We start from the raw sequence: 15,418 nt of genomic DNA on the forward strand, positions 1-15,418 counted from the left end.
TGAGTGCTCTGGCCAGGATCATGCAACTATTGTTAGAAAGGAAAGGCTTACCTGCTGTTATCAGTTTGCAGGTATAGGCGGTGGTGGAAGCCAAGGATTTAAGCTGTTTATCAAATGAAAGTGTGGAGTCCAAGTAGAAACCAAGGGTTTCTCCAGGCTTCGGTGTCTCGCAGCAATATCGCAAGGGGTTCAATCTCTATGGCAAAGATCATGGCTGATAGGGGGCAGCCCTGCCTTGTTCCCTTTCCTAGTGCAAAGGAGCCGGAATTCCATCCGTTCACCCTCGTCACTGCTGTTGGGAGACTGTAGAGCAGTCTGACCCATCTCATGAATTGGGGTCCAAAGCCCATGCGTTGCATTATCTCCCAGATTGCTTCCCAGTGGACTGAGTCAAATACCTTCTCAAAATCGACGGCCAGTAGTGCCTTAGGGCCCCGAAGGCCGTCAGCTCTTTCTAAGACTGAGTGGAGTCTGTATATATTCATGCGGGTTGACCTCTGTGGCATAAAGCCGCACTGGTCCGGATAGATGAGGGATGAAATGACCTGTTGTAAGCGATCAGCTAGCACTTTCGCCAGAATCTTAGTTTCACTGTTTATGAGGGAGATGGGCCTGTAAGAGCTGCATTGGTCAGGGGGTTTGCCTGGTTTGGGTATTACCACTATGGTGGCTTCCCTTAGGTCGGGCGGTAGGAGGCCTTGGTTGTGGGCGTTTTGGAACATTCGCAGCATATGCAGGGCTAAGTCTCCTGCGCCTATCTTCTTCCACAGTTCCACAGGGAAACCATTTGGTCCCGGTGTTTTCCCTGATTGCAAACCTGATATGGCTGCTACAACTTCTTCCTCCGGGATTTCTTTTTCCCGAAGGTCTTGATCATTAACATTAAGGGTGGGGAGGGCAATCTCTTCTAGGATAGAGATGTCGGTGGGGGAGTCGGGTACCCTGCATTGGTCTGCGTAGTACACGGCAAAGCCCTCTGCTATTTCTCGATCTATCACCAAGGGGTCGCAGTCCCTTGGGTGGAGTTGTCTAACTTGTCTGTGCCCTTTGTCTCTTCGCCTTGTCTCTGGTCTCATAAACCTTGGCTCGCATCGCCCTGTGCGCTTGCTTAGCGTCATGCAAAGCTACGTTTTGGAGGTGCTTTTGTGCGAGCAACAGGGCGCCTTGCGTAACTGGTTGGTCTCGGATGAGGTGGGCTTCCTCTGCACTCCACTCTGCACCTGCCTTTCGGCTTCATGCATCTTGGAGCGGTGTTCTTTTTTATGAGCGGTGGTCCAGGAAATGATTTTGCCCCTCAACACTGTCTTATATGCTTCCCATAGTGTTCCTGGATTATCGACTGTCCCTGAGTTTATTTCAAAGTATTTTTTCGTGGCAATTTGAATGCGTTCCTCTAAGTCTGGGAAACCCAGGTAGTGGCTGTTGAGCTGCCATCTGGGGGGGGGGTCTGGGCCTGGAGGTACAAAGCTCTAACACCATGGGGGAGTGATACGAGATCCCTCTGGGGAGCAGGGATGCTCTCTGTATCTTGTGTGCCTCTACCATTGGAATAAAGAAGTAGTCTATTCTCGAGAGTGAAGAATGTGCTCCTGAGTGAAAGTAGTATTCTCTGTCATTGGGGTGTAGGTCTCGCCAGGCATCCCACAGTCCCAGGGCATCAGTGAAGGTAGCTAGTTTGGTGCGGGTGTTGGGATTCCTTCCGCGCAAGTGTGTGCGATCCATCTCTACGTCCATGACTTTGTTGAAGTCACATCCTAAAATAGTGGTGTCTGCTGTGCCATTAGTAATCAGGGATGAAATGTCTGAGAGTAGTGGGGCTAACAGGCCAGGGGGGGCATAGGTTGCTAGCATTGTGATTGTTTGTTCCCATAGTGTTCCCGTTATACATACATATCTGCCATTCATGTCCTGGGTGACAGTAGACAAGTGAAGAGGGTGTGCCTTGTGGATTAGTATGAGTACCCCACGTGATCCCATGGTGAAACCAGCGTGTATTGCTGTTCGATAGTTTGTGCGTCTGAAAAGGTTACACACTGTACCAGCAAGGTGTGTTTCTGTCAAGAAGGCTACATCTGGTTTATGTCTATTTAGAAATTGCATTACCAGCCGTCTTTTGATACAGCTACCCAGTCCGTTGACATTCCATGTCATGCATCTAAGGGTTCTAGTGGTATTATCTGGTGGTACCATGGTGATCTGGAGTTGGTATATCACGTGTGTGGATGTATCTTGTGGAGTAGCTCATATTTTCCAATTTCCGTACCCATCTGTGTGGATATAAGGAGGTAGGGGAATTGATTATTTGGGATGTTGCCACCGCCCATCATGTGTTCTGTAGTATCGCTGTGTCCTGATCTCAGTTCTTGTGGAGTGCCATGCCTATCTGACCCCTTATTAACAAAATTAACAAAGTTAACAAAACCCTGTTGCACCCCCACCCTACACTCCACCCAAACCGGGGCATCTGTCGCCCAAACAACAAGTAGAGGCTGTTAACTATGCTGCTTACATATATTAAAACTTGTAACTTGTGCTGATGCGTTTCGAACACCAGCTGTGGAAGACGAAACAGTCAACTAAGAGTTCCACACGTGTTCGGGGGGCCTCCTCTGGGGCCGTCCGATGTGGGTACTGCACCTGGGTCGTGTCTATGTATTGTGTTTGCTAAATTGTCAGGTTTTTGCAGTTTCGCCTTTAGTAGATGAGGTTAGGGTATCTCACCGTGATATGATCAGTGATCCTCAATCGGTGGTAGCAGTGGTGGGTCAGGCTGTCCTGCTGCCGGTTGTGGAGCGGGCAGACCTCGGTTGGGCGGCAGACGGGGTCTCCTGTTGTTGTTGGCTCTTGCCACGCTCCAGTCACCTTCAATATGCCGTTCCGCCCAATTCCAAGCATCCTTGGGATTTGTGAAGTGCACTGTCGTGCCTTGGTGATATATTTTAAGTTGTGCGGGAAAGAGCAGACCGTACTTCACGTTCAGGGTTCGGAGGTGTTTCTTGAGCTGGTCAAAGGATTGTCTGGTTTTCTGGACCTACCTTGAATAGTCCGGAAGAAGGTGATACGGGATCCGTTGTGTGTGATCGCTCCCTTAGTGCGGGCCATTTGGAGTAATGCATCACGGTCTCTGTAATTTAACAGTTTTGCGATCACTGTGCGTGGCGGCGCCCCAGGTTTGGGGGTCCGGTGGGCATCCGATGGGTGCGTTCAATTGAGAAGAATTTTGAGAATGATTCCAGACCGTATAGGTCCGCCAACCACTGCTCCAGAAACAGTTCCATACAGGGGCCCTCCGCTTTTTCTGGCAGACCCAGGATTCGGACATTGTTTCGTTGCAATCTTCCCTCTCCCTCATCAACTCTTTTTTCTAGTGTTTTGTGGTGTGACATGACACGAGTCATACGCTGTTCCATGTTGCGTAGCCCATCTTCTGTTCCCGAGATGCGTTGCTCTGCCTCTCCCGTGCGAGAGATGAGTTTCTGCAGGTCATGTCGAAGGAGAGAGACATCCATACTGATGCCGTCCATTTTCTGCTCCATAGAATCTCGTGAGTCAGCAATTGCAGCCATGACGTCTTTGAGGGACAGGGTATTCCCCATATCTGCCATCTCAAGTGGTTGGTCTTGGTCTGGAGAGGAGGTTGATGGTGTTGTTGTGGTGTACTGGTCGACTCGGCATTGGGTAGGTGCTTCTTTAATTTTGTCTTTGCCCATTTTGGATTCGCTCAGCATTTGCCACTGCAGCGGGCGAAGTGTCTGTGTGTGGGGTAGAAAACCCTCACGTTGGATGTCAGGAAGTGCTGGGCTCTAGATAGCACGTGTATTATAGTTAGTCGTGCTTTGCAGAATGTCACTGGAGATGCGCCTACAAGGCTTATGTGTTGGGGTACCTCTGCGAGAGTTGTGTGACGCAGTAGGGTTTACCCATCCGTCAAATGCGTGACTCCTTGTTTTGATGATCCTCCCTGTGCCTTCACAGTTCGCAGTATGTGGGTCAGCGCAGGGTCGGGACAGAGTAGATGCGGCAGGATTTTGGTGTTGTTGCTTCCCGCTTTGCGCCAGGCAGCTTTTGAGTTCGGGTACCCTCAGGGTATGCAGATGTGAATGACAAAGCAAATGGTGCACAGGGCTGTGCACCCAAGGTAGGAAACTGCTAAGGACGTTTTCCGCTGATCCGTGATGTTGAAGTTACCCCTTCATCGCGTTGTTGTGTAGTTTTCGGGCAGGGTATGAAGAGGATATTTTTCTGGCTGGAGGGCTCCTTTATTTCGCGATCGACTCAGCTATTCCCCGCTCGTTCGTGTTGATCCGTCTTTTACAGCTGGGTCCCCGGCCATACACTATACTGGTAGCAGCTATTTTTAGTATAGCGGTACTGCTTACCACTAGGCAGTCGAGTCACCGCTGCTGCTGGTTAGTCTGCATCACCACTCCATGTGCAGGCGATTGCCACTTTGCCTCCCGCAGGGGATGTGCCTTTTCGGACTGCCGGTGCGTGGTTTCACCGTTTCTCTACCAGGGTCCCTGAAGGACGGATCGTGTTGGACTGGGAAGCCGAGGCGGAGGCACTGTGGCTTAATCTGCCCGGGGTCTGCTTTGAGTGTTCGATCTCCTGGTGTTTTTTCCTGATTGTTCTCATCAGGGCCTGTCGCCCATATGGGAGCGCATGTCTTGGCGGGCGATGTAGGGGTTCCAGGAGAGCAGATGCTGCTCCCTCAATGCAGCTGACAGCGCCGAGAGCGTGCGATGCACAGCAGGCTCCGCTGCGTCTCCTCTCCTTAGAAGGACGGCAGACCTTTCCGTGAGTTGTTGGGTTCACCCGGTAGCGCCCTCAGGCCAGCGATTCCCATCTCGTGAGCCGCTTACTTCAATATCGTCCGTGGCTCTGTGACTCCACAGGGCACTGTGTAGGCTGCAGTCGACCGGCCTCGGCGTCGGCTTGGGGATCCTAACACTACCTCTGCATCCTTTGGCCACGTTATGCGGTTGCATGCCTATGCTTTGCCTTGCTTGAGGGCCCGGTGCTGCATCTCTTCTGCACCCTCTGCGTCCTCTGGCGTGAGCATACGTCGTATACAGTCCCACACCGGCATACAGGATGTATCGTGGCAGAGATCTGGACGTTTCCTTCTCCCTCCGGCACACTGATATCACGCAGCGGCCAGGTCTCCAACTTCTGTTCAACTCGATCTCTCCAGGTTCGGGTCTGCCGCTACAAGCTTCTTCCCGTGGCCATTTTGATTTACCTCTGTAGGATCAGCGCCGGTCCGTTCGGGAGGCTCAATTAGTTCCCAGCTTTCAGTGAATTTTGTCGCGGAAGTTCCACACCCAGTCGTGATGTTTTGGGTATAAATTCAAGATGGATAACAGGCTGTATGAGCAGGATGTTTGTGACGGCCCTGGGAGCCGAGGGAGCTCACGTCCGCATTGCTTCGCTGCTGGCCACGCCCCCCTGTATCAACTGGCTTGTTTAATTCAGGACCAAATATAAGAAAGAAAAACAGGTAAACCATATTGGCTGGATTGTGCAAGTTCCAAAAGAAAAATAGGTTTCTGCTTTGGGGGGTGCAACCTCTCTCAGCAGATATTAACACCCCAGTGATAATTATTAGGTTGGACAGAATCTAGTCTAGGCTGAACCCACTGACAATGGAATTTCCAGGACAAGCAAGTGTGAAGTGGGGAAGGGGCAATAAACCTTCAATAAGCGGGGAAACCCCTACCTTGCTCTGGAGGAAAGGACAGTTGGTGGCAGCTGAAGAAAGAAAAAAATGGTCCAGTGAAAGACAAAGGGCTGCCATTTGCTTCCAAAGACTATGAAAAAAAATGTAAAGACTTTTCTCTCTACAGCAAGACTTTGTAAATATGTAAACATTTAGTAATTTAAAAGTTATTTTATGGGCTTTTGTTTAAGACATGGTAGAATTCACTGACCCCTTGGGAATAGAAATGGCAAAGAATCAGGTATTACAAGGAAAGTATCCACGATGCCAATGCACATTTTTATACTTACATCCCTTAAGATAATCCACACATGTGTATAAAGTTATGGAATTTTAGGCTGAATCGTTCATACTCAAAATTACCAAAAAGTATTAAAGGGCAAAACAATGTCTCACGGATTGCAGAGTTGGAATGCTATGCTCTACACAAAATATGTAGCCTGTATATATAATTTGCCAAGAGATTTCAACTGTATAAATGTACCGTTTGGACAAAATCGGATTTTGGCTAAAATAACTGTGGGATGTTTTTGAACATTGTAAACTCACATCATAAATCTGCCCTCCTGCTTTGAAATCCAACCAGTTGAGAGCGAGGTGGAGTCTAGCACCCCTGACCAATCCCGTCAGTTAGAGGTGTGCTTAGCTAATCCTGCCCAGCCATATACTTTGATGATGTCACTATGCATTATAAATAAGAGTCCCTGACAAGACTCCGGACAGAAACTCTTCCTGATTTTCCTGCACCAACGTTCCTGTTCCATTCATCCTGTGGAGTCCAGATTCCAACTGCAAGGCCTAAGCATTGCTGACCCTTCCAGCAAGGCCTCAAATCTAAAATCCCAAATAACCAAAAGGGAGAAAGCTGTGGTATTTTTTGGGAAGTATCCTGATACCACTAATTGCTGCGCACTAACTGCTGCCCACTAACTGCATCCAGCGGTACCTGTGCCGTCCAGCAACAAGAATTACCATCCAGTGACCCGACCTTGCCCAGCTGTCTTTGGCCCAGCTGTCCATTGGCAGGCGCGCTGCCGTATGGCGACCAGAACCTGCTGACGGTCCAAAAATCACAAACTAAAAGTGGACTGTATGTATAATCCCTACCCCATAGAAATCCATAGTCTATTGTCTTGCATTTGTCCTTATCCCACACTCTATAAGCCATCCTATCTTTATCCTGATCACTTGTTAAAACTGTCAGAATTATCTGTACAACCCTGCCCTGCCCTTGATTCTAGTGCTAGCGCCATCTCTCTTTTCATTTTTGTCTGGTGTAAACTGGAAGCCCTTAGTTATATTTCGAGTAATCCAACTAATTTCCACATATTTTATTGTTGGGGTTGAGCACTGGGTGGTAAGGTTGACCTCGCGAATCAACCTTGGTGCTTACTGTGTTCCTCTTCAACAATATAATCTAGATAATTCATTTCAAGTAACATTTGCCTTTCTTTCAAAACTGAAGTCTTCATTTTGACCGCTTTGTTTATTCGAAAACTGAACCCCATTTCAACCTGAAAATCTCATTTCAAATTGTAGCTACCCACATTCTTTCACTTCTGTAATATCCCTGTGATGTACCTCTGTCCCTCAGACTAAAAACCACATCAAGATTTGCAATATTTCACCCGTTTTTTAAAGAAACCGTTTGAGTAAATTTACATGGAAATTGAAAGGAAATGCAACTTTTACACGTGCCATTTTGCCGCAATCCGTTTTAAACTTTCCACTCAGTTTTCAATTGTATGCACTTGGTAATCCATTGCTGGTGACTGCTAGTGTCTATGCATTGTTGCTTTCATGAGAAATTGTATTTACCTTAGAGTTTTAACCGCACATTAATTATTTATTTGTCCATTTCCAAGTGTCATTTCATAACATTGCAAGGGGTTTAAAATCAGTTTTCCACTCTTATTTGGTGAGGGAAGGTCAGATTTTGATTCTGTTTTCTGCCTCGTATTCCTGATTACCTGCTGTGTCTTTCTATCCATTCAGAATTAAATTATTTGTGAGTTAAGGGAATATTGCAGGGGGAAATCCTAACTCTGGTGCTACCTTTCCTAAATCAAAAAGTGCTCCTATTCCCTGGTGTTTTGTATATGTTACAGTGGAAGGTTAGACCAAGTGTGTTGCTTACATCCTCATTGTAATGATCACCCCATTGGTGATTGCTGCCCCATATTAAAAATTGTATGATTTCTTTTGAATTTTAAAATAAATAAATAAATATTGCATTTTAGCAACCAGCCTGGTTCATGGTTCATTGTGATCCGGGGTATTTCAAAAGTGGGTGTGATATGAGTTGTGTACCATCTCAAATTGAACCTGCATAAGATAAGAAGAAAAGCATCTCAGTTGTGCGCTACATACTGGGCCGAGACCAAAGTGTGTGTCGCCTGATTGAAATCTTTAACACCCTTGTATACACTCTCTTGGTGGGCTTTGTTCACTGGATGAAAACAAAAAAAATAAAAAAAAAAAATAAAAAAAACATGGCACTGTGCATATAAAAATAGAATCGAAGGAGCTTTGCAAACCAGAAAATTAAAATGGCAGCTGGGAGATTTTTAAAAGCGCATGTTCTAAAATGGCACATGCAGCTGGCAGTGAGATGAGCTGACATGCTGTGCACCTCAAGTCATATAAGCAGCATGCAATGTATGTGCACTTTATTCACTGACTGACTGTGTAATTATTTGTGACATGTTTGTTGGTAAAAGCTTTACAAACACCATACAATGTTGATATTCTTCCAATATTCTTTGTTTGTAAAGGTAGAACACATATCGTGATAATATAATACAATAGTACAAAGCTGTGGGAGTTGGACAATGTTGTTCCAGATGCAAAATGTCCGTTGTTTTCGAGTCAGCTTTTGTTTTGATTTATGGTATCAGCGTGCGTCAGAGAACGCAATTCTGTTGTGTATGCGTAAATGTGGCGCCATGTTACCTTGAGAGTCCGCTTTGACCGCCTCTATCTCTCCGCTAATCAGATTGGCGTCGCAATAGACAAGGGAGGTGCGCATCTGCATGCTGCGGGCAGTCCAGGGGCAAGGCTACACAGTGACACGCTGCAATTTGCATCCACGCTCCGTTCCTCGCTTGTTGGAGTTTCTGTTTAACTACAATATTTACAAGGTCAGACTGGGACATAAAATCTGCCCAGGCACCAATGAAACAGTGGCGGCCCACAATCACATAGTACAATGCAATTCGTTTCTTTTCATACTATCCTCAGTACTTCTCAAGGAGATATTTTAAAGCATATCTGCTTAGTAACATTGGGTTAATACTAGTCTAGTAACTTATGAAACTGACCCACTGTGGCCAAAAAGCCTGCTCATTCTGCCCCCCAAACAACCCCCTCCCCCTAGAATCATGGGCTGGCACTTCGTGCATTGCCCTATTGCCTTTAGGGCAGTCCAAGCCTGATAGTTTATGTTGCATTTTTGACTGCACATAGAATTCAAGATTCATCCTGTGCTAATTTTTTCTTTACTTCTTTGTTTGAATTGTGTTTGAAGTTTGAAATTCGAAAACCCTTAACAAAAAAAATGCATTTAACAGAACTCTAGTTCAAATGTAAGTTCAAACACTCCTCAAGCACTTACATCACTTGACTCCATCCTGCCAACCCAGTCTCTCTTTGTCCAATCAGTGGCCGGGTCTCCAGCTCCACATTCTCTTTCTAACATAGGCACTGCTCGCCCTCCCAGTTTTGACCTGCTGTTGGCCTTGCGTCTATCTGAACCCGAAGCCCATAACAAATTTAGCCCAGCCCTATTTTACTTGTGGCAATTCAAGTTTATGAATTAATTACACAACATTAATATTCAACACAGATGGTCAGCAGTGTATGTGCTTCAAAACTTCTCTCCTCCAGCACCTCCCTCATTCTTATTCCCTCAACGCTCTTTTTATCATTGTACCACTTTTTACATAATCCTGGTCGCACTCGCCCAACCTTCCTGAGCCTCTATCCCAGGATGAATTGTGTGTCCCCGGTATTGGGCTGTGGGGAGCGCCACTATCTGCTTCTTTTCACCAGCTTGGGCTGGAGGAATCCGCAGAAAAAAATGGATACAGAAAAACAGAAGGAGAAATGACCACATTTTTGGCACCAAAAATGATAGGTATTTTTGTATATGTATAGTACATAATATGTTGGGAGTGGGGTAAGGGTAAAAGTTAGGGTAGGGTGGTTAGGGAGGGTGTGGGGGTCTCCCCCTGCATTATTTTTAAAAAAGCATTAAAAAAAATAGAAAAAGCAAAAAGTAATTTTCGTTTTTTGGTTAAAAAAATATAGGTAATTTCTCCCTCCTTTTTTTCTAATTCGAAATGTTCAGGGTAATCCAGGGAATCTGAAAATGGGAGGTGCACCTTTTTCCAGACCTTACCGCCTGCTGTGTTAGGCTAAACGAGGGGTTTCTGCTGGATCGTCTGTTTGACTGCCACGGCAAGAAGATTTATCACCCCTTCACAGACCCCATCGCCCTTTTTTTATTTTTTATTTTACTTCCTTTAAACATGTTTACGGCCTCGCAGAACTGACAGACTTGTCAATGGAACGCCATTCTCAGAAGGGCCTGAGCACCTAAATGAATTGCCAGCTACTTATGACACATCAAGTGTAATTGTGTTTTACTTAGCCATTTGTGGGCGGTTTGGCCTCACAGCTCTCGTTGTTGCTCCTTCAGTATTATTACTGCCTCTGGGGGTGCTTTTTTCTCACAGCTGCGCCTTTAATCTATTCAATGATCTGCCCATTTCATTCCCCGTTGCCCGAACCACTGCAGTTCTGCTGTGCTTGCCGTTTTGAAATTGAACCCTGCTGTTGACCTGGTTCCATATGAATGACCTATCACCACTGCCACCCTCCTGTCACACACTGCGGTGCCTGTCAGGGGGAATTCCTAATTATCAATTACCAATTATAGCTCCAAACTCCCTTTTGCATCTTTTGAAAATACCATATTGTCATCTTGGCGCACTGAAGGTGCTAAACAGCACGATTCACTGCACCAAAAGAGGACGCCCAGGCTCCACTGCTATTCTCAAGTGGGCCTGGGCGTCCTTGGAGAGCACGACAGAGATTTATGTGGATTGTGCCTGTTTGAAGGGGTTACGGGCGCAATCCAATCTCGGCAGCATTTTTCTAAAATAACGACATATTCGTTATTTTACGAATATGCTGCCCAGTAATCTCACGTGCCACTGTTTACAAATAGAAGTGAAAGCTTCCATTTGTAAATGCATGACAGATGGGAAAAAAACAGAAGGCCATAAAGGACAGTGTTTAAAGTCCTCCATCCACCCATGCAAACCCACGTTTAGCAATCCCATTGCATGAAGCAGGTGCAGAAATGTCTCTATTAGGATACGTTTCAATATTGAAATGTATCCTAATAGAGACATTGCAAATCCTTCACATGCTTTGCATGGGTGGACAGCACTGCAGATTCCCTGCCTTCCTCAAGCCGCTCACCTGCACTGGCTCCGACTTTTTTGTGGCACTCCTCCAGTTAACGGCACACAAAGGGTACCGTATTTGTGCGCATGTTTAGCGTACATATTAAACTGGCAGAGTGCCACAAAAATAGGTTTCCAAAAAGCCAGTTTCCGAATGTGGCGGTTGCTAGGTTGGTTTTCAACCCATCCCAGCAACCGCCACATATATTCCTAAATTGGCGCATTCCTTCCGATTTTGGAGGAATGCGCCAACTTCAGAATAGGTCTTAAGTACCGAAAAGGTCGTTAAGCCTTTTAACATCCTTTTTCGGTACTTAACACCTACATGAGAATTTGGCCCCGAGTCTCAACCATCCCCACTTGTCTATCCTCTGCACACTTGTTCCTGCCCCAGCAGCTATTCTAGCTGCCCCAAACGTAAACAAGTGTGTTCCATCCATATTTGGCAGGTTTTCTTTTTCCTTTTTCGATGGCACGGAATTGAAATACTGTTAATGACACGTCATACGCATGCACATGTGGTAAACAAGCATCACAACACCAGAATCTCAGGATGGGGCTTGCACCTTCCAGATTCCGGCCACATGTATTAACTGCTTGTACTACAGAGACTGGCTGTTGTCCTCAAGTATTTTTCCTGACCCGTTACCCTTTAACCCCTTAAATGCTGACCTATTATTGAAGTCTATGCAAATAGGATGAGCATACTTGCCCTCAACTCTTAAAGGGTTCTGGCAGGCGGATACTTAAATAGCCTTATGTATGCTGCTCCAACCTACACCTTTGCCTCTTACTTGTATACTTGTCTGTTGTTACCAAGTGTAAAGACTGCAGATACCCCGCACTTCTGCCCTCTATGTGGTAGGGTAAAGGCACAGAACACCCCAGCCAAGGATCTTAATGGGTAGCAATGGATGAGCAGCCATACGTAAGCTTTAGGAGGTGATGCAGACTGGTTCTTAGGTACAGTGAATCCCCAAAGCCCCCACAAAGTAATGTCCACTCACTATGTTAGGTGATAAAACAGCTTCTTTGTATAAAATAAGGTTGCCACCAACAATATATAGATATAAATATTAACACTTTGTACTTGGAAAACGTATTCAAAGAATGGCAGATATATACACGCTATGTGGTACCACACAATACTTACAACACAACACTTACGTTCATTAATAGATGCACTAACTGCAGACTGTTTTAAATAGGCATGTGAATTCTTAAGTGAGGTGTATCAGCATAGAATAGGGAAGAAAGGCAGGTTAACTACTGTGAACAGTGGTAGAATGCTTTCTTTAGACTAGATATACAATTCTCTGTGAAGAACCCCCACCTGGGTAACCTGTAATGGAAACGTTAGAGAGTAACTTATCTTATCTTTTACAGCCAAATCCAATTATGTTTTCTGCTTTCTTTTAAAAGTTTCTACCACCCCAAAGTACCTGAGAGGCCACAAGAGAACAGGACCAAAGACGAATCTGGGACCCCTGGATTAGTTCTGAGGATAGAAGATGCTCTTCCTCTGCAGAGTACCTTTGGTGACTTGGCAGGCGAAGTGACAGAGATTCTCAGCTTCCCTCGATGATCCCCTCCGAGGGTGGACCCCCTTGGAAGAAGGAACCACTGGGATGCTGAGTCCATGAGAAAAATGGAACCAAAGTCTTTCTCAAGTGCAGCAGTTTTACTCTTTGCGGTACTCTCCTCTGGTGGACGATTTCTCTGACTGTAGACGTCCTGTGAAGATGAAACTTGCAGTGGGATCCTTAAAGGCTTGGCAGATGAGACTAAGAGCCCTGGGACCCTTCACTGACCTCCAGCGGTGATTGGTGCAGAGGTCACTTTTTATGTCGTGTTTCGGATTTACACGGTTGTTCGACTTTCAGTTCTTTGGTGCTGCAGCCGCAGCACGGACCTCTGGATGGCTTCTGCCAACCTGGACTCGACCACTGAAGTGGACCTTGGACCACCACCAAGTCTGGATCCTCGGGACATCTTTGTTAGCTTCTAGTGGCGGGAAAACCACCAGCGGACCTTCCTCTGCACTCAGGGACTCTGGACTCTCTTGGGTGGGAAAAAGTGGTCAGTGATGATGGCAAGAATGTCCCAAGGCAGTTTGGAAATTGTGCAGCTCTGGGTGTCAAGCAGCACTATTCCAGCCAGGGTACCCCCTATTCTGGGCAATAGACAGCAACAGCTTTCAGCGGTCACGAAACACACCTGTGGATCCTGGGTGACATCAATGGACTTCTTCCACACGGGATGTCCGGGCACTCCTCTTCAGGACTTCGAAGACCGCTTCTCCAGATGTAAGACACACAGGACTGGCTTCCAGGACACTTCAATGAAGAGCAGAAGGTTGTACGATGGTCCCTTGTAGCTCAGGGAGAGGTATCCTTTGCAGGTCTTCTCTGAATCAGTCCTTGGAAGACACAATAGCTTTCGGATTACATTGAAGATATTGCAGCAGTAGACTTCTCCTCCAGCTGGGCTTCAAGGAACAGCGTCTTCATGTTTCAGTTTCGACTTCAGCTTCTGAACAAATTGGTAAATGAGAGGTCCCCAGATATACACATCTGTTCCCCGTACAGGCAGCCGATCAGGCTTGCAGGCATTCATGCCATTCACTCCACCAAGGCCCCCATAACAAAGAATGTGGATTGGGGTAAGCACCCCATATTTGAGCACACCGCACTGCCTTCATGTCAGTTTCAGTCAGGGCTTTCTCATTCATTGTGTACACACACACAGAAACCAGACACTCACAACAGAGAATGTGAGTTCACTTCCGACTCCATTCATACAGGTCTCACCCCTAGGGTGTACCCACAACCCGCAGCCCGTCGGAAGGCACCAGTCAGTCTGACAGGAGGCAGCCCCAGAGCCATATATGGTATTTCCACCCAACAACCAGTCAGGGGGAAAGGGACAGAGACATATATGGTGTTTCCACCCAACAGCCAGTCCAGGGGAAAGGGACAGAGATATATATGGTGTTTCCACCCAACAGCCATTCAGGAGGAAGGGGCAGAGTCAGGTCTTCCCAAGACTTTGGGAAACAAGGTAAAAGGCAATATAAACCAAGAGGCCAAAGTGGCCATCTTGTCTTTGTGTAGGTACCCATTAATACCTATGGCAGGGCCCGGGTATCCAAAAATGGAAGATACTCAGAGCCACTGCCAAGTCAGCATGTAGCCCACCAGCCTAGACCCTGCTCTGTGGACAACACACAAGTGCCCCAAAGCACACATAAGGGGTACAAGGTGTACCCCCTACCCATGGGTGCCATAATAGTTTCCCATGGGCTTTGTTCATCATTATAGATACAACGAAGAGCTGCACTGCCAGAGGTCCAGGCTGGACCTCAGTGACAGAAAACCTAGAGAAATCACACACAGGGAAGTGGTAGGACAAGGACTAGGAGTCCCAGTCCCTTCATAAGGCATTTCCAAGATCACATACGCCCCCCAAGATTGAGGTTAGGGCAACTGATCGCCTACAAGATTGTTACCCTCATCCGGACGGTCAACATACCTTCTGGAAAGGCCACCTGCATTGTCATGACTCTTCCCTGGCCTATGTTCAATAGTGAAGTCTAGCTCTTGCTGGCTAATGGACCACCTGAACAGTTTGGGGGTTTCACCCTTCATCTGCATGAGCCATATTAAGGGCTTATGGTAAGTTTGGACCTTAAAGGCAGACCCTGTAAGGTAAGGTCTAATATGCCTAATTGCCCAAATTATACAAAAACACCCCTTTTCTTTTAACATTTTTTTTTATTTCAGTTGGTTTAGTTGAAATACAACTTTATCAACATAAAATAGATGTTCTCATAGTATTACATATTAGTTACATAATATTGACATAAAATTAACAGTTAACTGTAAAACATAACTATAAAACATGAAACATCAACAGAACACATGCCTACTTTAAACATTCATGTTGAAGAACTTAAAAGCATCTGCATAGTTAAACAAACGTTTAAAGGAATACTTTACATCAAATATCAACTTATTGTGCACCTCGCCTATTACACTTCTAATTTTCTCAGGTATTTTACAGTAGCCAAATTCAGAGATATTCTTTGGGCATTAAAAATTAATTCCCACATGGTCTGCTCAGTTAAGCCAGGGTACTCACATAGTAACTTATAGAAATGGTAATGTCTCCATTTTTAAAAACAAGGGCATTCTGTAATAAGATGCGCAAGGGTCTCGATGAAAGCAGG

Source organism: Ambystoma mexicanum, chromosome 7q, assembly GCF_040938575.1.
Source record: "Ambystoma mexicanum isolate Mex_15411 chromosome 7q, UKY_AmexF1_1, whole genome shotgun sequence".
Classification (NCBI taxonomy): domain Eukaryota; kingdom Metazoa; phylum Chordata; class Amphibia; order Caudata; family Ambystomatidae; genus Ambystoma; species Ambystoma mexicanum.